A 20,687-nucleotide genomic window follows, 5' to 3' on the forward strand; every position below is an offset into this window, starting at 1 on the left:
ACTTTAACAAATCTTTTGTCCTACTTTTCCCCTAATTTCAGTCGTGTGTTAGTTAGTATACACACACCCACACACACACACACACACACACACACACACACACACACACACCATGTGGATCACATCATCTCTGGGCTAAACTGGGGAAGTAAAAAGAGGGAGACACGGTCCTCCAGGTTTTACTAGTTCTATGCTCGTTGACCCATATCAGGGTCTAAAGTTGGATCTAGCTCCTGTTGCTTTTTTTGAAAGCAGGCCAACTTCTTTGAAAATATTCCGTTTTTAGAAATGCACATTTTGCCTCACTCTTAATTTGAAGGAGGGACTTCTTAAGGAGTGGGAGYTATTGCGTGGTAGCCGGCCTGGCAGGGACCACACAGGAAATCTTTCATTAAAACTCGCTCACGGTCCATGACTTCAAAACGTAAAGCTCTGCGTTAGAGTTGGAACATCTAGGGACACAATGCAGGTCAGCTGAAGGGTTCATAATGTCTCACAATAAAACCTGACCAATGTCCAGCCTGGAAACTCTMTTGAAAACAAACAACGTGGTAAAAACATAGATCAAGCTCTGGGATTTAAAGTTTCTGACAGACAGCTGTGTTTGAAGTGCTCTCCTTGACTATATGAGACTGATCAAAGACTTTTTTTCCTCATGAACTTTTAAAATATTCTCACAATAAAGCCTCTACAAAGAGTAAAAGCATTGAGCTAGTAAAAAAGAAAAAAGGAGGAGAAATGAGAATGGTAAGTGATAAAGACAAACCCAAGGACTAAATGAKGTCTAATGACTAAACACTTTGGTGAGCTACACTGCAACTAACCACTTCAAATTGTTCCTTCTCCAGCCTATTTAGAAGCTGTAGTCAGAAAACATGGAACGCATTGGGGCTAATTGTCAATTACATGTAAAAATATCTATGTGGGATAAGTTACTTTATCCAAAGCATATGGCGCAGATGAGTGGAGAGGCTCTCCAACCAAAATCCAACTTCTCCACCAAAACACTGCCACCCCTCGCTCCCTCCTTATCCTTCATCTGCACTCCCTCACGAAACCCATGGAAAACAAAATGTCAGCAATAATAGGGATTTTTCTTCCATGAAAAAGACTAGCTGAGGCCAAGCAAATTGTTTCACAAGCAAAATGCACACAAGTCGCCCTGAAAAAAAAAAAGCCCAATGACAGGGCTGGCTAAGTCCCAGTCTTTGCCATAGTTAGCAAGAAACCTGATAGACACACTTCTTCTTTCCATGCTGCTGTCCTCTGAGAGGGAATGATTGTAGGAGGTGCTTACACAGTAGTAGGCTAGTATTTCTCAGAGCCATGGGGATTAAAAATGTGTAGAATGAGGTGAAAAAGACAGGTAGCCCCGCTGCATGCAGGGCAGCAGAGACTGAGGGTCTGTGATTATCAGGACAAGAAGGAAATAGRGCAGAGGCTGGGAGGAAGACAGAAAAAGACTTCAGAAGTAGAGACAGAAAAGAAGGACATAGGCGCTCTCTGTTGATAGTGAGGCAGGGGATTCCCCTCTTATACCAGTACATCTTTGCTTATTGTTGCTTGAAGTGACATTACTGAACGGAACCCATGTCATCCAGTTATTACCACTAAAGTAAAAGTCAAATTATGATGTAAGCACATGTTTATGCCACAGGCTTTACTTTGATCTGATGCTGAAGCCTATTTTTGGCTTCACTCAGTGGTTAAAATCCTCTAAATACCTGAAATGCTACTACTGCAAGCACATCAACTCCGAAAGCCCAAGAGAAGAGCAAGACACGAGAAAGGTTTCAGCACTGATTTAAGCAGAATTAAGCAATTTAAAGTAAATATAACAGCTTTTGAAAGCTTTGACTCAAAAATGGAGTTCAATTTCCAGCTGCCGCTGGAGAAAATGATATTACTGAAATAGAGAATGAAAGAAATCTTGAGCATATTTTTGCAAATAATAAAAAGAAGAAAAATCCGTTTGCCTTTGTGGCCTCAGGGGAAACCTGCAGGGATAATCCAAAGTAAAACCACCCTTATCTCCAGAATCTGAAGTCATTTTCTTCCTCGGTGGGTGTCTAGGACCTGTTAACATCTCACAGACTGTCAGCCTCATGTCTGACGTTCGACGGAGAGTGAGAGAGATTGGCAGATGAAGCCAAACTCTTTGACTTGCCTGCTGCTTTAACATTTCCCATCTGCATCAGCAATGCCATATGGTTCGCATAGAAAGTCCTTTTCTTCTTTCTGCCTGGCAGTTAAGGGTAACATGCAAACACGGAAATGAGATATATACTACTGTGCTGAGGCTGACTCTTGAGGGGTGGCACTGGCTTTACACTACAGAAATATAACCAAGAGATAGAAACCACAAAGAGCATTTTAAACAAAAGCACATGTAAGTGAGCTTTAAACACACACATGGAGACAGCCGCAGATAAGCCTGAGTGCAATGTCTTTTTAGGAGAAAACTTTCTTAAATTAAGGCCTTGTATTCCTCAGAGCAATGCATAGCTTGTGTTATCCTAAGATGTCACATTCAGAGTACGAGTTGTGACTCTCAGCTGACACCGCATCAAATTTCGGCTCAATATCTGTTAAACTGACAGAGTTATAGGCATTTCTGTGTTGCCCAATGTTAAATAGTCGTCTTTATTTGACTCCAAAAGGTAATCAGTTGTAGATGTGCATCTACTGATTACTTTAGCAGGCAGCAGCAGATGGTAAAAGAGGGAGAAAAGATCTGGGATTTAAACAACACAAAATAAAAGGAAAAAAAATGGCAGGCAAATTGAGGCACTTTTCAACAAGTCTGACACTCCCACCCTAAATGACAATGTTTAACTCAAATTTTTTATGAAGTTTGTCATTACTCCACCCTGTCACTTCTTCCATCTGCACCTCTGCACTTCTACAACCCTGCCACCTGTTTTATCTCTATAAAAACGAGTTCATTACCTCTGAAAAGTCAGTTTTGATAAAAAACAAAAAAACAAAAAACACGTTCTGTCCAGAGACAGCTTTGATTTGTCCAGCTCTGTTTCTTGCACAACTCCGTCAAAGACTACATCAACATCATGAGAAAGTACGAGCTTTTTAAGAAGAACTCGAGGCGGTCATCGATCACAGATTAAACGTTCTGTTAGCATTGATGTCAGTCTCTCTGTGCTCATGATTGTGTGTGTTTATGCTAGAGTTTAAGTGTACGCGAGTGTCGGTGGAATATTAGTTAAGTTCAGCAGGTTCACAAATGACACACACACACACGTGCAGTTGAGCGGTGCGTAGACCACACACGCACACACATACTTTGTTGTTTGCATTTCCATTACTCCCAAGGAGATCCCATTGATTCGTTTCTGGGAAATTTAACCCTTACCCTGACCATAATCACCACCTGCCCAACCCCAAACCTTACACTCACTTCAAGCTTTCGCTCTGAAATGTCATGATTTATATTATGGGGACCTTTTGTCCACAAAGAAGTCCCCACAATAGGACTGTGCGATTATAATTAGGTCCACACAATATAAGATATACAGCACATAGACACACACCCTGAGTCCTCTCCCCGTTCCTAAAACAGACTGTGTGAATGTTTGGCTGTGGCAGCTGTGTGAGCTTCAGCCTGGGTGTGGGGTGTATACAACTGTCTGACAGACTGCACGGTGTGTATACACACACTCATAAACAGTATCTGATGCGGAAGCAGGGATCATCTAGATGTGCTTGACCTCGTGACCCCGGGGCGAAGCTGTTATCATRGCACTATGCGTAATATTTGGCCTCGTGCAGCTGAAGGAAGCTCCGGGTGCTGCGCTGGACAGCAGCCAGATGAATGTCTCATGCACGAGAGTGAAACGTTTGTGAGGATTTATCTGAGGCAAGCACACGCTTAAAACTTTTACCTGATTTCAGCTTTATTTTCAGCTGCCATTGGAATAGAAAGGTAGGCAATAATAACTGGGAGTGTCTGTGTTTGTAAGAGTCATTAACAATACATACTCTGAGTGACACCTTGTGATAGGAGATTTAGTATAATAGTATTTTCAAGATTTGACCGAAATTGCTACATTTCTCAACATAAGATGATGTGAATCTAAAACTTGCATGAAAAGCGATAAGAATTACTTTAAGGAATGCTATATGTCTGTTTTTGTTTATGTTCATGTATTGAAGTAAATATATATTACACAAAAATCTGCCTTGGCGTCTGCACATGAAAATGTGTAAACATGCCTTTGAAGCTCACCACAGGGGCATTTAACTTTAGAACGAGAGAGAAAAGGACCCACAGACACACATTTTATGAGGCAAAAACATCTGCCTCCATGTATAGCTCTTAAAATAATACAAAACACAAAAATTATATGTGAGCTGAAAAAAAAAGCGGAAAAAACTTAAATCGTGCAGTAAACCGGAGCTGCTTAAGTATTCCTGGAATGAGACAGATGGATAATAGACAAACATATGGGAGAACAAATGTTCAGCGTATTTGATTCCTGAAATCTGTCATGCCACCGGTGAAGCAAGCAAAGCTTTTAAAAACATTCAGATCACTGTTTTTACTGGATGACAGTTTCAACTTTTAACCCAAATGAATCTGTACTTCTCTTGGGTTTAAGGGCAATGCTTCTAAAAAAACAAATAAATAATGAATCGCAGAGCAATGCAGGGTGTGAAGTGAGTCTTGGAGACATACTGACTGAAACTATAATATCCAAAAGCAACTTTTTTTTTCTTTTTACTGTGACTATTTGTGATTGATTGACTGGAAATATCCCAGTTGTCTGCTGCTGCTCTGTGATTCTTTTCGGCTTCAAGCTGTTGCAAGAAGGCCAAGAAGCCACTGTTAACGCCTTTGTCAAACACCAAGGATTGAAGGGAGAGAACTGAGAGAATCTAGTAAACATGCCCATTTGACCCGGAAATATTCAGAAGGGTTGGAACTTTGAGCTATTTGGACCGGGGACGCTGGAGTGGACCTGGCAAATATGTGTGTTTGAAGGCCAAACAGTGCTGAAGGCAGAGCTCCTATGGGGAATCTGACAGTGGAGGCTGATAAGCAGCTGCTGCTGAGTGTCAAACCACATCAACAGTTTGAATGAAAAATGAAGAAACTCCATCTTCAAAGAGGAGCTTCCTCCTTCAGCTCTGAGAAGAAAAGTTGATTTCTTTACTCCTGAAGCTGGAATTCAAAGTCTTTTACAAGGTTTGACCAAAACACCTACATTTTTGCAACTTTTCAGCAAAAGATGGTTTTAATTTAAAACTCTAAGGTGGTGAGAAATATGCATTTTTTTCTTACTCATACCATAAACACAGTATTTTACTCTCAGGACTGCAAAAATATTTTCAAATTACATCAAAAAGAAAAAAATAAGTAGGTCCTCTGGATGGGTTCTTCTTTAGTGAAATGTTTTGTCTCTCCTCCAAGAGACTTCTTCAGTCTAATGAGTTTCAGGTGAACTCAGCATTAAGCACTGCCTCCACATGGACAAACAGGTTAGTCACATGCAAAAAAGGGCCATCCCCTAACAATAGTGTGAATCAGGGCCCCAACGATACCCAACACAAATAGGGGAAGAGAGACAAAAACAAGGGGACGGTGAACCCCGCTTGCACTCACTACATACACATGACAAAACACCAAATAACCACAGCGTCCAAACCAATAAGTCAGGTGATGGGGCACATGACCCTCAATGAACAAGAGAGCTAATCAAACTTATTGTTAGTTGATGGCCCTCTTTTGCATGTGACTAACCTGTCTGTCCAGGTGGAGGCAGTGCTTATAAGGCTGAGTTCACCTGAAACTCATCAGACTGAAGAAGTCTCTTGGAGGAGAGACAAAACGTTTCACTAAAGAAGAACCCATCCAGAGGACCTACTTATTTTTTTCTTTTTGATTTTTCTACCTGGATTGCTGAGATGCATCAGGACACTTGTCAAATTACAGTTAATTTTTTGTCTTATAACAAAAAAAGCAGAGCAGATCATAAAAACGTCCAAAATTTAAAGTTTTAGGCTTTTGCATGGGAAAAAAAATGACTCGGGTCTCCTCTCTGAACTTTTTCAAAATGACTTGTCTGTCAGCGCCTGAAATGAATGTGGTCATCTGTCCGTGACACAGATTGCTGGGACCGTGGATGACAGTCATCAGTAAGTCGTAGACAGAAGCTTTGATGTGAGACCGCAGTGCACTCGTTTCCACCCAGTTCTCATTGCTTTTCTTTAAATAGAGCATGACATCAGGCTCTGCTCAGGTCTACCGGCCAGAGCCTAAAATACATGTCCCAAACAATGCCACATCTGGAGCAAAATGTAGGAGCGAGAGGGGAAGAGAAGGAATGTGGCAAAAAGTGAGCTGAAGCTGGAAGGTGAGCCAGAAGCAGCTTAGCTCACAAAAGTAGGTCAAAGCATCTGGAGATGTGTCGCACCTGTAATTAACTGGTGATTCCCTTCATACCTTCCACCAAAGACACGTGTCAGAGCTCCAGACACAAACACTGGAAAGTCAACATTTAGTAACCCTCCCATTAAATCCACATCAATCATTTCTCTAATTTCCTATTGTGGCAAAACAACTTATAGTTTCATCTCCAAGCTTCAGCAAAAAGTGAACTCTCAAAACATTCTTCAGAAAGCCCCATCTGGAAGCCTGTTCTTGTTGTTAGTGTCAAAAGCAATCAAAAAAAGGCTTCAGCAGGAAAGTACAAGGCAAAAACTCAGGCCAGTTTTCTGCCTGTTGGACAAAGCGTCTAATAAACACACCAAGACTGATCCAGCAGCTATTTGTCAGCTGACACACAGTACACCGCCCACAGTCTGACAAACATTTGAACTCTCAGCCCAGGATATGTAAAACGTACAGTTTTACACATACAATACAATCACACACACACACACATATACTGTATATTAGTCTGAGAAGATTTGTGTGGGAGCCCCTCGCAATGAAAGTCTGACCTGCTGAATTGAAATGTAGGTTATGGTGAAAAATATGCAGAATGTGTCCCGTTTAAATAAGGCGGTGTAGAAAGGGAAGAAAAGGAAGAGTTTGAGGAGGTAGAGGAAAAGATGACAGGATGGACCCTGAGAGACAATATATTTCATCACGTATTTTACATCAGGATAACTGAGCTGAGCATGTTCATTCTCAGATGCTTGTGCCTTTAACAGGCCTGATATTTAGTGTGGGCTGCAGAGTTTGTCATTAAAGCTGCCACCGACTGGACCATGAAGCAGTTAATGATGCTGACATTATTAAAGTGTGGTAAAACCTCAAGAAAGCTGCAGCTACAGCAGAATTATCTGAGAAAGACAAAGAACGGAACTCAGGCAGTTCAGTTATAGTAGTTTCATTATAGCTTTATAATGAAATGTTTTAACTGCTGCCCTCACTTCACCTGTACTGAAGCTTTTACACACCAAAATAAGACAAACCTATAGAGAGCTCATTCAAAGAATATCTTCTGAAGTGGGGTTTGTGGACAAGTTATGAACAATAAAGGTCTTACCTGTCGGTCATAGCTTTTTGAATGGCCACATATTGGTGCAAACAAGTTTAATTCTGACTACATTGATAAGCTAACAGCTAATCTGGAGGGCAGGACCAGAGCAGACTACTTTAATGTTACATATTTCACACAGTTGTGTTTTATAAACATTTATATCACGGCCAATTTAAAATTACACAGTTATTCAGGCAGAAATTTTACAATATTCGTGCTAGAATTGCCCCATGCTGTGCTGGAAGTGCTACAGCCAGCTGCTATGACCCTGTTTTGCATTTTCAAATAGACCACAGATTTCATGTAAATTACAGCGTAATGTGAAACTGATTGCAAAGTAGAGGTTTATCCATCCATCCATCCATCCATCCATCCATCCATCCATCCATCCATCCATCCATCCATCCATCCATCCCCGTTTTTCAACAGTGTTAAATTAGAGTTATTTTAAGATTACACCAAACCTCTTTGGTTCTATTCAAATTAGCTTTTAGCGCTTCAATCCAATTAGAAAGAAATAATTTATCCAAATTGAGGTCTTACAAAGAGCTCTCTATAACAGGTAAGATAGTAAATGCTCAGAACCACTCCAAAGAACCCCCACTTCAACACATCTGAACTACCGCTTTAACAGAAGATCCAGGAACAGGATTAAAAAAGGAAACAGTTTGAATWATATTACCCTAGATTTTGTCCCTAAATGTTCATTTGGACCAAGTTAAATGAGAAAATGTTATGCTGTTATGTAACCAGATCATTAACTCTAATAAACAGTTGACAAACGCAAAACTTTGATTTTGAATTGAGGGAATATGTCTTTAATTACATACATAAATTTAGCAGGAAATTACAAGCACTCTAAAACTGAGGTTTGGCCTTCTAATGGGTCCATTGGTAAAAAAAAATTTAACTAAAAGGTTCTCATAGTTTTAATGACTGGGAGCAAATCTTGGAAGGCTGTCATTTACAATTCAAATCCAATAATTTAAGATGCACGGCAGGTATATCAAGTAAGATCCTTCCTGGCTTCTAGTTTCCTCTTGGTGGTGCTGTGTTTTTCTTGACATTGAAGTGTAACTTGTGTTTTCTAAATTAAAAATATGGAGCAAAGAYGATGGAGATCATTCCCACGGGTCGCATCATGTATTTTATAACTCAAAGTATTCTCAATATGGCAAATGTTCATGGTTAAATGCTACAGCAGTTCTGTCAGACTTAACTGGATAATTTGATAGTGAGTCTGAAAAGGAGCTAAAGTTGTGATGTATATTTAAGCAAGAAACAAATCTCCCTTGGGAAAAGCTGAGAACTTTTTGTCAACCATTCATGAAGCACAGAATATTGTTATAGGGATAATTTCAGAAATGTTGCTGAGATTGTTCTCATTGTTCGGCTTTGGTTATCGGAGTCCATTGAAAGTCATCTCTGCTAGGAGAGATGGAGTGAGGTCAGCGGTCATGACACTGTCAGTCAACGTGGGGATTCAGTGAGGAATAACCTCCACAGTGTTATGTAACCAAACAGTAACTGTTTATAATCAAAGCTGGAATTAGACCCATTTTAGGTAAATTTTAATTCTTAAGTTAAGCAGTTTCATTATTTCAGTGCTGCTGAGTAGCAAAACTAGTATTCCTTGAAGTAAAAATTTTGAACAAAGTTCCTATGTGACCAGAGTGTGTGTTAGGGATGACTCTCAGCTACTGTCACACTATATCTTAGCTGAAAATGTGTAAAATGGATTCAGGTATAGTCAATTAACCAGCTGTAGATCTTTCTGGAAATACAGGTGATCGCATGATTCGCTCGCCTTTTATGATAAGGGATAATAATGTTTCATATAAACTAAAAGAATCATATGTGTGACTTTAAATGCTTTTTTTGTCATCTGTCTTTTTACACTTCCTCCACACAAAAAAAACGAAGTCATCCTGCAGTCACGAGAAAAATTCTGCAAATAAAAACTAAGAACTTTCAGTCTTCGCCCATTTCTCCCTGTTAGCAATCATGAACGAGCGCTGTGTTGAAACGCTGGGTGGTGGTGGGAATGCCTGAAGCTGTGTTGAGTTAAATTAATTGGTAGTGTCAGAAACAGGAGGTGGCGGCGGGGTCAGAGGTCACYGTACCCCTCACAAAACAAAAATGAGCCACCCAGCGAGGAAGTCAACAGAAGATGTTTCCCTGCGAAGCCCTGGCAACAGCAGCTGCTGGCAAACACGTGTGGGACAAATGTACCATCTGAACCAATGGCGGCGCTTCTATCATCACCATATGGGGGCTGCCACACAAACACAGCAGAGAGGGTGGGGAGAATAAGGAGAAACAGTTGCAGCAGAGGCAGTAAAAGATAACACTGATGAGACTTGAAGTATTGTCTGTATGGGAAATGAAGCTCTGGTTGTAGAATCTGCTCTGTAAGCTAAGTACACAGCATCATTAGGGTTGAATGGAATGAGGACTCCCTGTTGAGAAAATCATGGGAGAGATACTGCTATTAGCTAGTCTGCAATCAAGCAGGTTTTACTGTTCTTTCTATTGTTTCCCTATAGGGCTTAATTACTAGTGATGGTCTCTTTCTGCCATTCCACCTCACTAAAATCCTATTTTATACAAACTGCCCCAAGAAACTAAATGAAGCCATGGGGGTCCTCACACACTGCTCTTCTTTTTTCCCCCTCTGATTCCATCACTTAAAACTTGATGACTCATCTCTTTTACTTCTGTCTACTTGATTTTCCACACTTTCATTTCGTAATTTTATTTGCCTCAGTCCTCTGTCTGTCCTCCATCTCATGCTCTGTTTGTATTTTTCTTTCTCCTTCTCTTCCCCTCGCCAGCTCTGGAAAGAACATTCGCAGAGCTCAACAGTGACACAAGGACCGTCTCCTTCATGGCAGACCGTGCTTGTGTTTTTTCAATTAAGCCCAGCTCCTGTACATTTGGGAAACCATAACTCTCATGGTCCAGCAGAAAGTAGTGGAAAGTCGCTTAGCCCCGCCACCCCCCTCTTTTTTTTTAAAAAAGCTTTTTATTTTTTTGTGGGGGGAGAGGTATTGGAAAGACATGTTCCCCTGAAGCACGTCAAAGAAGTGAGGTTGGAGAATAAAACCAAAGGAAAACTTTCTATGAGAATCCAAGAGGTGTTGATAGGAACTGAATGCCTCACTGAGGGGCATCAGGGTGCAACAACACGTGGGGTGAATAGGATCTAGAAGGAGGTGAGGAAAAGAATACAGATGGACTGATTTCCCAGGGAATGTGGATAAAAAGTGAGCGAGTCACAGGCCGGATCTAAATTGCCCAGCGGGGAGGAGGACAGAGCCACTGAAATCACTTCAAAGCCCGGTGTCACTGGACTGCAGATGCTTCTTGTCGATTATATTTACAGAGATGAGCCCCAGTAGCATGCTGCATCCATCTGCTTTTAAGACAAATCAACAAAACGCATGAAGAACTCTCCACCACAATGTACGCTAATAACTGATTAAAACTTACAGTATATCAGGCTGTGTGATAACACTTATTCAAACTGAACACTGAGAGGAAAAAACAACTTTTTCATAAGATATTTATACAGATCTGAATGATGAGTCACTTATTATGGAGGAATAAAGAGATTTTTGAGAGCAACAGCCAAATAAACTTTGTCTCCATTCTTCCTTAAGGACTTAAAATTTTATGAGAATACACTGCCAAGGCAATGACACCAGCAAAGGGACAAATAAGCATAACAAAACAATAACCCAATTAAATAAACAGCAAATATCTGCAAAACTACACTTTAGGTGTGAGAAGGATCCTTTCAGAATACTCACTCAGCCAAAGAGTTCCTCTGACAACAAACTTTTATCTTCAGGTTTGAACTTTCTCCAGTCAAACWCAATGATACGCCCAAAAAATGCCACTCAAACTTGGCAACAAACCCTGGAAATAGAACTTTGTACATAAAGAAAATGAGCTGAAGTTTGCCACAGTGAGTCTATGATTTCTCTCTGATTTCCAACCAAAAAAGAACCTCAGGAGAAGAAACAAACACAAAAAAAGCCCATGGGATTGAGGAAAACTGCTCATTTTCAAGTGGTCACTTCAGGCTGGCACAGAAAGTAGGTCAGTCCTTATCAAGCTTTGTTTTGACACTTGTAGCCTGAAAAACCATGTGTGTTTGGTCTGAATTATCACTACAGTGGGATCTGTGATTGACAGGTAAACACTAGTCTTTGGACGCTTGTATGGTTTTAGAATAATCTCCACAACTTCACTATTATTGATCTTCATGTCCAGTTTTACAAACAGCAAACATCACATTACTCCCAATAAAACAACATGGTTGGATTGACTCCATCAGCTGGGATTACTACAGGGGGAGGGAGATTAGCTGCAACAAACTCTCACACTGGCTGTAGTAGTTTGGGCTTGACTGTTGCTGCACTCACATCATCAACTGTAAATTAATATGAAGTAGTTTAGACAATCCTGTTCATGGAAAATGTCTGTGGATTTATAGAGCTCTGGAATGGCTTACTTAACTTAAAACTGTCAGTGAAGTTCAGGTTTTATTCAACTCTTCTTATTCCAAGGTAATTGCAGTTTATTCCCATCAACTTTCTAAAGTTAATTTGCTCACAGTTTGCTTATACAGTATGTTCATTTGTGCATGCTTACATGAGCACACACAAGTAAATATACAGTATAAACAAGAAAAGATCACACAAACACATGCATCCTGAAAGTGGGTGTGACCTAAACAGGTCATCCCCCAGCCCTCGCCCCCTCCACCCCCCACCACAACAATCAACCGACCCAGACAGTGAAGCAGGGCACTATTAGAGAGCAGCAAGTGAGGGAACTCTTACCTCACGAGTGAATCTGTGAAGCCGACACAGGCAGAAGACTCATGGTTGTAGCCGTTTCCTTTAGTCTGGGTCTCTTTGCGTCACTCAGCTGGGGCAGACGGGAGCTGGGGCTCATGGGCGGCGCAGAGCGGAGCAGCTTTCAGCACGTTTCAGACACACAGAGAGGGCTGCGCAGAGCCCGGCCCGTCCGCTCACACTCTGCCTTCTGAGGATGAAAAGAGAAGACTTCATTACCAACACAAACCCCGCCTCCCTGCGCTCTCAGCCTCCCTCCTCCTTCTCCACTACCTCCTGGTTTCCCTTCCATGCTCCCAGGCAGTAGCACGCTCCAGGCCCTGTCCCGGCCAACAGCGGGGGATCAGACTGCCAAAAYAKAAAAAAAAAAAAAAAAAAAYAAAAYAAAAYAAGGAAAAAAACTCTCGCCCCACTGACTGCCAGTGTGGTGTAGTGGAAAGGCAGAGAGGGAGACAGGAGATGCAGAAATAGAAAGGCAGCATATACTGTATCACAGCATCCACACACAGTTATGTGAAGTTTTTACATTAATTATGGCATCTGATTTATTTCTCGTCCACTCTTAAGCATGAGAGAACGACATCAGTAGGTACTGTWTATGATGTGAGAAGCTGAAAGTGAGAATGTTAAAGTAAAACAAAGAGGGGAAAACAGAAGCAGGGAAATTAAATTTGGAAAAAGTAAAGGGTGTGAGGTGTGAGGAGACAGACAGGAAGACAGAAAGAAAAACCCCAGACAGACTGAGACACAAGATCAATCAGAAAGTTTCAGAGAGCAAAGTTAAATAAAAAAAGCTCATTCAACCAGGGATGGTTGAAAGGTCTAATTAAGACTTACTGTAAGAAAAATCACATCAAAAGACTGTTGCTCAAGTCTCTCTCTCTCTCTCTCTCTCTCTCTCTCTCTCTCTCTCTCTCTGTGTGTGTGTGTGTGTGTGTGTGTGTGTGTGTGTGCTGGGGGTGGGAATGATGCTGCTCTCTCTGTGCATCTATAAACCCAACTTTACACCAGCTCTTTGCCAGCAGTTTCCACAGTTAACACCCCGAATAAAGCTGAAAACTKCTGTCCTTCCTCAGTGTCTTTCTCCTCATCATCATCTTCTGCGCTTTCCCCTCATATGCCAGAGTGAACTCTCTCCCCATCAAATGGGGGGAAAATAGACCTAAAAGCATTAGCTGTTTACTGTCTGTAATTATAAGGGGCTGGGTACAGTCGGCTGAGGCAGGCAGGCTCTGCACCCTGCCCCCAGTGCCACCACATACAAACTCAGCTCTCCCAAGTCTGCCAATTTCAACTGGCTTTTGGAACAGAACAGAAAAGATTAAATAGAGAAAGTTTAGCCAAAAGTTTTAGAAAACTATTTTATAAATAACACACACATTTAAAAACAGTTTCGGTTTCAAACCATTTTTTACTCATTGACATAAACCAGTAAAAATCAAAGTTCAAAGTTTGGCTTATATGTTGCAGATGAAGAACAAGTTTATGGGATTTCTTTTTTATATTTAAAAGGAGACAGAGTGAACCTAAAACAAAATGACACACCCCCGTGATAGGATGCAGCTGTACTTTCAACACAAGTGAGCTAAATATTAGAAGAAGAAGAAGACAGTTGGACTCGTAAGAAAACATCACAAATCAACTAAACCTTTTACAGGAAAGAGTGAAATATAACATTAAAGAGAAGGGAGGTGGAAACAGCATTATGACGTGAGAAAAAAATGCATTTTTTCCTCCTTCGTGCAGCACATAATAAAGTAAACAGGGATTATACCGATCTCTGGCAATCCTTCACACTAACATTAACACCTACACAGACCCTCACTGTGGTATAATGGTGTCAAATTTACACAGGTCCACTAAACAGTACTTAAGGTTATGAGCTGCCTTCATTGTAGGTTGGGAAAGCTGGGGTCTGGGGTTTGAGACAGCTGGAAGGATGACGGAGAAAGGAGAGATTAACTAATTTTAGTCTGCTTTATTGCTAAGATACACRAATTCTCCCAAACCAGAGACATAGACAACCCTCATGTGGTGTTTTATGTTTTATGACTTTAATCAAGGGATTTAGTGTCAGAGAAAAGACTAATCCAACATCTGAAAGCAGTTGTTTGTTTACTGTCTGCTAAATGATCAAATATTTCAATCATTGTAAATGCAGTAAATTGATAAAAATGGCACAAAGTGGCCATGTAATGAGGGAAATAAGAAGTTCAGAGACAGGCTGCCAGAGAAATGAGGGAGTTTCAGTATTTTAATGTGGGATTTGTAAAATTGGGTAAGAAAAAAGACTGAATATTCAGTTCAGCCACTAGGGGCTGAAGAACCCTGCAATTTAAAGTTCTACTCTTTTTACTGACAGCAACGAGGAAACGTCTGACTAAGCTCTACTACAGCACCGCTCTCTTGCACCCTCCTCAGTTATTTTCAAAGTTTTGAGCATTATTAGCTGATTACTGAAGTAACATTTAGAGCTTAAACAAATGCAGCACAAAAAGATTAAATAAAACAAGTTTAAGGGATAAATTAGAACTAAACAAGAATGCTTAGTAGTAAAAAAGTGTTAACCTAATAACCTCACAGCAAATTACAGAACAACAAACAAACAAAWAGTACTTTTTTGATAAGATTTCTATCACGTATCAAGATATTTTTAACTACAAAACTGCAAAAATGTAACTTGCTAAACTTATGTTATGCATTGAACAATAGTGAAGCAAAAACAAGATATAAAACTTATCCAGCACATCATTAATTTCCATTTAGATGGTTCAGATTTTTGTGAAAATAAAATTTTTACACTTGATGGACTAAAACTGAAGCTGATGAAGTGAGGGGACTTCATGTGTTCAGCACAGTTAAAGCTTTTGTGAGGTGTATATTAGTACAGGACTAACATTTCCAGGATGAATATGGAGATTACTTGAAGCTGAGGAATGTGTCTATAAGAACAGAGCATGCTTGTCTTTTAAACAAGAGTCTAATTTTACTATTTACTTTTGAAAAACATGTGGACACACAGTCTGACTGCCAAGGTGTCCAAAAAGCCCTTCTCTCTCACTAATTTTCTGAAAATAAAACTAATGTGAAATGCCACTGCTGAACCTATAAATGGTTTTATTGGTCTTGGAATATCCTAACCTCTCCTCTGGGACCAATAATTTATTCCGAAAATGAAATAAACAGTGACTTTTAAGAAGAAATGTCGATTTGCTGTTCTAATTAAGCGTTACTAAAAATGTTTTCGCAGAAAAAATATATAATTCATGACAAACATATTTATATGCACCTTCTCCAAACACTTATTGTTGTTTTCCTTTTATGGCTTTCAGTAAAAGACGTGCCGCTTCATGACAGGATTACACTTGAGTCAAGTCACTTTGAATGCTGCTCTCTGAAAAAAAAGCAAAAATTGGACAATGACGTATCTTAACTGCTAAGTAAGAACTCCAGCCTCTGCTTTGTGTTTTAATAAGTTCTTAAAACGTTTATAGTTCAACTACAGCTGTAAAATTATAACTTAAACCTGATTTTGCCAGAGCAGCCATAAGTTTTTGGAATGCCAGGGTTATTCCAGGTCATGTTGGTGACACACCCAGTACCCCAATGAAAGGCTTCTCCATCACCACCAACACAAGTGCTCCTGCAACTGTCAATTAGAACCATTGAGTGTAGGCACTGGCTGCATGTGGTGACTCAAGCCGTGACTCAGTCACTGCTAAATACCTGAAATGGCCAATAAAAATAATTACATCGAGGCCCGGTAGCAGGAATACACAGTGTTTTACACACGAGGACCAGTTTAGTGAGTTTGTCGAGACAACAAGACACCAAAACAAATCTGTTGGTTTCGACTCAGACACAGGTGATCGACGCAAACCCAACACGTCCGATTCATCCCTCTGTCTGTGCAGGAGCTCCTGGACTGAGCGGACCACCTGAACTCTGGGAATTTCACACCTTTGATGGCCCTGACTAGGGATAGGCAGAGACCATCACACCCTGGTGTTCAATTTTTGACCCAGAAAGCCCGACTGCCATGAACCACCCCCACCCCACCGCCTCGAAGCAAACAGGGGGCACCCCAGCCAGTGTAGACTTAGCAGCTTGGCGATGTGTACTCGCCCTGTCCTGTGGGCCATGAGTGATTATGTTCCCAGGGAGTCAGTGTCTGGTGGATTCAGGTTTGGAGAAGGCTAGTAGAATTTAGGAAGAGAAAAGATAAAGTTACTGTTTTAAGCACCTTATGATGGACTAAAGGTTGACTTGGAGCTCGAGAACGTCCTCCTGAAAACACGTGGACAGCTCTGGACACCACAGAGACACAAAGGCTGCTGGTGGGGTCGTGTTCCTTATAAATGTAGTGAACTAGGGTCACTGTAACAATGTAAGACATCACAATCTATCTTTTAAAATAATAATCTGGTGCAGAAGTCTTGCAGCATCTGGTAGCTTCAGTTGAAGAGCACTTCCACTAGCTCCACTCTTTATAACTACTTATTAAAACATTTTAAAACCATGTTCTGATAAAAAAAAATCTTATAATAGCTTCTAAAAATAACAACAGCCCATAAAGAAATTTGTGCTTTTTGTGTACATTCAAGTAAGCAATTAATAAAGTAATACTGTATGTTTTACAGTGACAATTTACTTTACATTAATGTCCTAAAGACATAAAGAAAAAGAGCTATTGGACACCTTTAATCTTAAAAAAAATAAATAAAATAAAAATTTGGCCGATTTTTTAAATGTATTTGTCCTTTTATATTTCACTGTCATTTCTTCCTTTTTTCTGCACATTTGCATGTCTTTTTATTTTTTTTCTACACAAGGCACTTAAAGGGAAATGAACTGACAATTGCAAAGTGCATTTTATGAAACTTGGCTTTCTCAAGTCAACTAAAGTTACTTGAACCTCTGGAGTAGTCTGAAAAGTTCAGAGTAGGGCAAATATAAACAAGATTGCATAGAAAAACATCAATTTCAAGACTGATGAGAGTCTCCTTAAACCACTGGAACCACCTAAACCGCTGGAAACAGGAAGTGAAATTAACCTGTTGTGACATATTTGAGTTCTGCCCGATCACAACTAACAAGTTACGGCCCAACCTTTTAATCAAAACTCATTTGTGGTTGTGTTTTGTAAAATTTAATTGCATTTTGCACATTAGGGACACACTGTAATATTTATAATGTATAAACACATCAGCATTTTAATTCTTGGACACTTTAAAAACCAAAGTCACCACAGTCGTTAGGCAGAATAAACTGCAGCTAACGGACAAGCTGGGAAAGCCGGGAACGTCCAGTTTGTCTTCAAAAACAAAAAACAGATATGATTAAACAAATAAAAGTATATCTATACTTTATCTCTGAGTTTTAGTGTCTTATTAATGTCAAAAATGAAGTGTCAGGTTTAAAATAGAGAAGGGTGGATAGAGCTCACATTGAGCTGCTGCACAGCCACAGCACAGCAAACACAGATGCCTGGACCCCATCCGCACAAAACAACCTTTCAATCCTCGCCCTCACTTTTGTCCCATCAATACCTGAACTCTTCCGCGAGACCAAAGCCACCAACTCCAACTTTCCCCTTTGCCCACTGCAAACACACAGAAACGTGAATGGTGTCCACTGTACCTCGTGCCACTAACCTCTCTGTGGGGTAAAACACATTCTGACAGGCCTGTATTTATGGCCAACGGCAGCCGTGTTGGAATGAATCATGAAAAGGACCAAAATCTTCCTGGTGGATGCTCATTTATATCGAACATCGGTCAGCTGTGAGGATCTGTGTGTGTGTGTGTGGTCCGTGTGGAAAAAAACAGGGCTTGTGTGAGTGTCTGCATGTTTGGAAAAATTAAGATAAGTCCACTAATGTTATCAGTCTGTGTCTGTGAGAATATGTCTGACTTTAACTGCTGACATTGTGAGAAACATAAAAAAACCCACTCATTTTTAGAATCGTTGAGCAACTGAATACATAAGTTCTATTTGCACAAAACTTTTTAATCAGATTTAAACAATTAAATTATCTGAATATATTGTTTATATGGGCACAAAATTAATGCGATCATGACGAGCATTTATTCAGAATGTAAATTAAAAAACACAGAAGTTCTACTTCCATGACAAACATTAAAATAAACAGTCACTGAAATAACTCGACCATCAAGGCGTTGGATAATTTTGAGTTCTTTCAAAGTTTCTAATAAAAATATTAAATGTTAACCAACTATTTTTGCTTCCCTGACATATTAACATCTAGCCAGGTGGAAATACATCAGGTTGACACAGGATGCACATGCAGTCAGGTCAGTTTTTTTTTTTTTTACAACCAGAATAACACGATCACAATAAGCGTTTATATACACGCTTCGATTTATAAATCGGCAAAATCTACCCCTCGTATTTGAATTATAAATTCATTCTGACTGAGCTGAATCAGATCAGAATATTCTGATTGGGGCATTTATATTTTTATTCTGATTGGTCAGTTATTCCGATTTCTTATGTCCACGTAAACATATCTATCTATCTATCTATCTATCTATCTATCTATCTATCTATCTATCTATCTATCTATCTATCTATCTATCTATCTATCTATCTATCNCTATCTATCTATCTATCTATCTATCTATCTATCTATCTATCTATCTATCTATCTATCTATCTATCTATCTATCTATCTATAAAAATCAGCTTGGTTTATTGTGTAAACCCAACATTTTCTTTATATTCACTGGTACTTTGATGCAGAATTATACTTGATTAAATGTGCATGCAAACTTCTATGAATGATCATCTTCGTATGTGTTGGAATATTGTTGTGATAGCTTAAGAAAAATCACATGCAAAACAAACGCTCAGCAGAGAAAAGGAAAAAAAAAGGACTTTGTTTTCTTTCCCACACACGTGCTGCACATACTGTATCAGCCCAGGACGCGCTGTCTCAGTGGGTGTGTGGTAACAATGGGAGCCGGGGTGAGCTAGGGCAAAGATCTCTGGTCCTTCTCCACATAAACCTTTTAATATGAGGCCTCCTCAGAACCAGTCGGCCATCTAAAAGCCCTATACCCTGTAATTGACCTTAAAAATACTTTCCGTGGAGGTCGGCAGTCATGTCATTGGCCTTCGGCCCAAGCAGTGGCCGCATCTCCTCAGCCCAAAGGAGCCTGCGAAGGCCTCAGAGGGTATATTTAGTGGCCCTGTCCTTTGAGAGGAGCAGGAGATGCAGATAATGCCAGTCTGCGTATAAAACCACCCTACCGCCCACGAGCGTGCCTCTGATAGTAACGTTTGTTTTCTCTCACGGGGTTCTGTTTCCTGAGGTCACAGTTTAATTACATGAAAGCCAGGTGAACGTACGAGCACAGGTGGAATTGAAATTTAACTCAGGAGAGTCTTAGTTACAGTAACTGCACATTCCAGGCACAAGATGGAGAGAAGTCACTGTACAGTAGCTGGGATTAACCATAAAGCTGATACCTCTATCAAAAGCTGAAGCAGGAAACACAGTACAGCATGTGAAAAAATCCAAACGTGACAAATCAAACAATGTTTTTTGTCTTTATAATTTATAATATGTGTAATTTTTAAAGTCAAAAGAACTACCATTAGTCATAATAGCTGAAAATCTGATTTAGTTTTCAACACTGACACTCATAACAGTTTAAATGTTTTCACTTAAATCACATCTATTTATAGCTTATACAGGAAATGCTGTTTTTCTTTAAGTGGTGCCTCTGACCCGAACTGTATCTGAGCTTCTCAGCTCGGATGTTTTTGATCAAATCTGCCCATGAGACTAACATTATTGTCTCCAAAACCAGAAACTATGACTGAACCTCTGCAATCAGTAGATTCAAAGCGGCATGCAGTGCAGTTCTAATCAAAACATTAAAAGAGCTTAACCCTGCTCACCTGTTGTCACTCTCAGGTAATGTTCCTGCAGGTTTCTGTTAGCGACTGACGTCAGGAGCATCTGGGTGAAATTTATGATTTCCGTCATGATTAAGGTTGGAGATTAACCACAGCTTTCCTCTGCCTTGTAAATATTCCTGAAGTAAAAACTCAAGTTTATGTAAGAGCAAAAAGAGCCCGGGTTTTCTTTCGTGTTGATCCCTTCAGTCTGACAGACACTCAGTAAAATAAAAGTCTCCACCATTACGTGGATAAGGACAGAGCTGTGATGTAACAGACGTTCATATGAGAAGAGAGTAACATCTGAATGTGGTTACCATTAAAACAGAATCTGAGCAATTGGAGCAATAAGTACTGCTCAACTCTTTGCTACTGAGAGACAAGATGAGCT

General features: G+C 40.1%; 1 protein-coding gene across 2 annotated transcripts in view; it reads right to left on the reverse strand.

Moving 5' to 3' along the window:
• znf469 (zinc finger protein 469) overlaps window positions 1-20,687 on the reverse strand; it is a 61,346-nt gene that overhangs the window by 30,631 nt on the left and 10,028 nt on the right. The window contains exon 2 of one of the 2 annotated variants that reach the window (XM_014005507.1): window positions 12,356-12,560. The gene's annotated coding sequence lies outside the window, so the exon portion shown is untranslated. Of the gene's footprint in view, window positions 1-12,355; window positions 12,733-20,687 lie in introns of those variants that run through there. The other variant, XM_014005508.1, reaches the window with a different exon arrangement.

The sequence above is a fragment of the Austrofundulus limnaeus genome, unplaced genomic scaffold, assembly GCF_001266775.1.
Source record: "Austrofundulus limnaeus strain Quisiro unplaced genomic scaffold, Austrofundulus_limnaeus-1.0 Scaffold31, whole genome shotgun sequence".
NCBI classification, from domain to species: domain Eukaryota; kingdom Metazoa; phylum Chordata; class Actinopteri; order Cyprinodontiformes; family Rivulidae; genus Austrofundulus; species Austrofundulus limnaeus.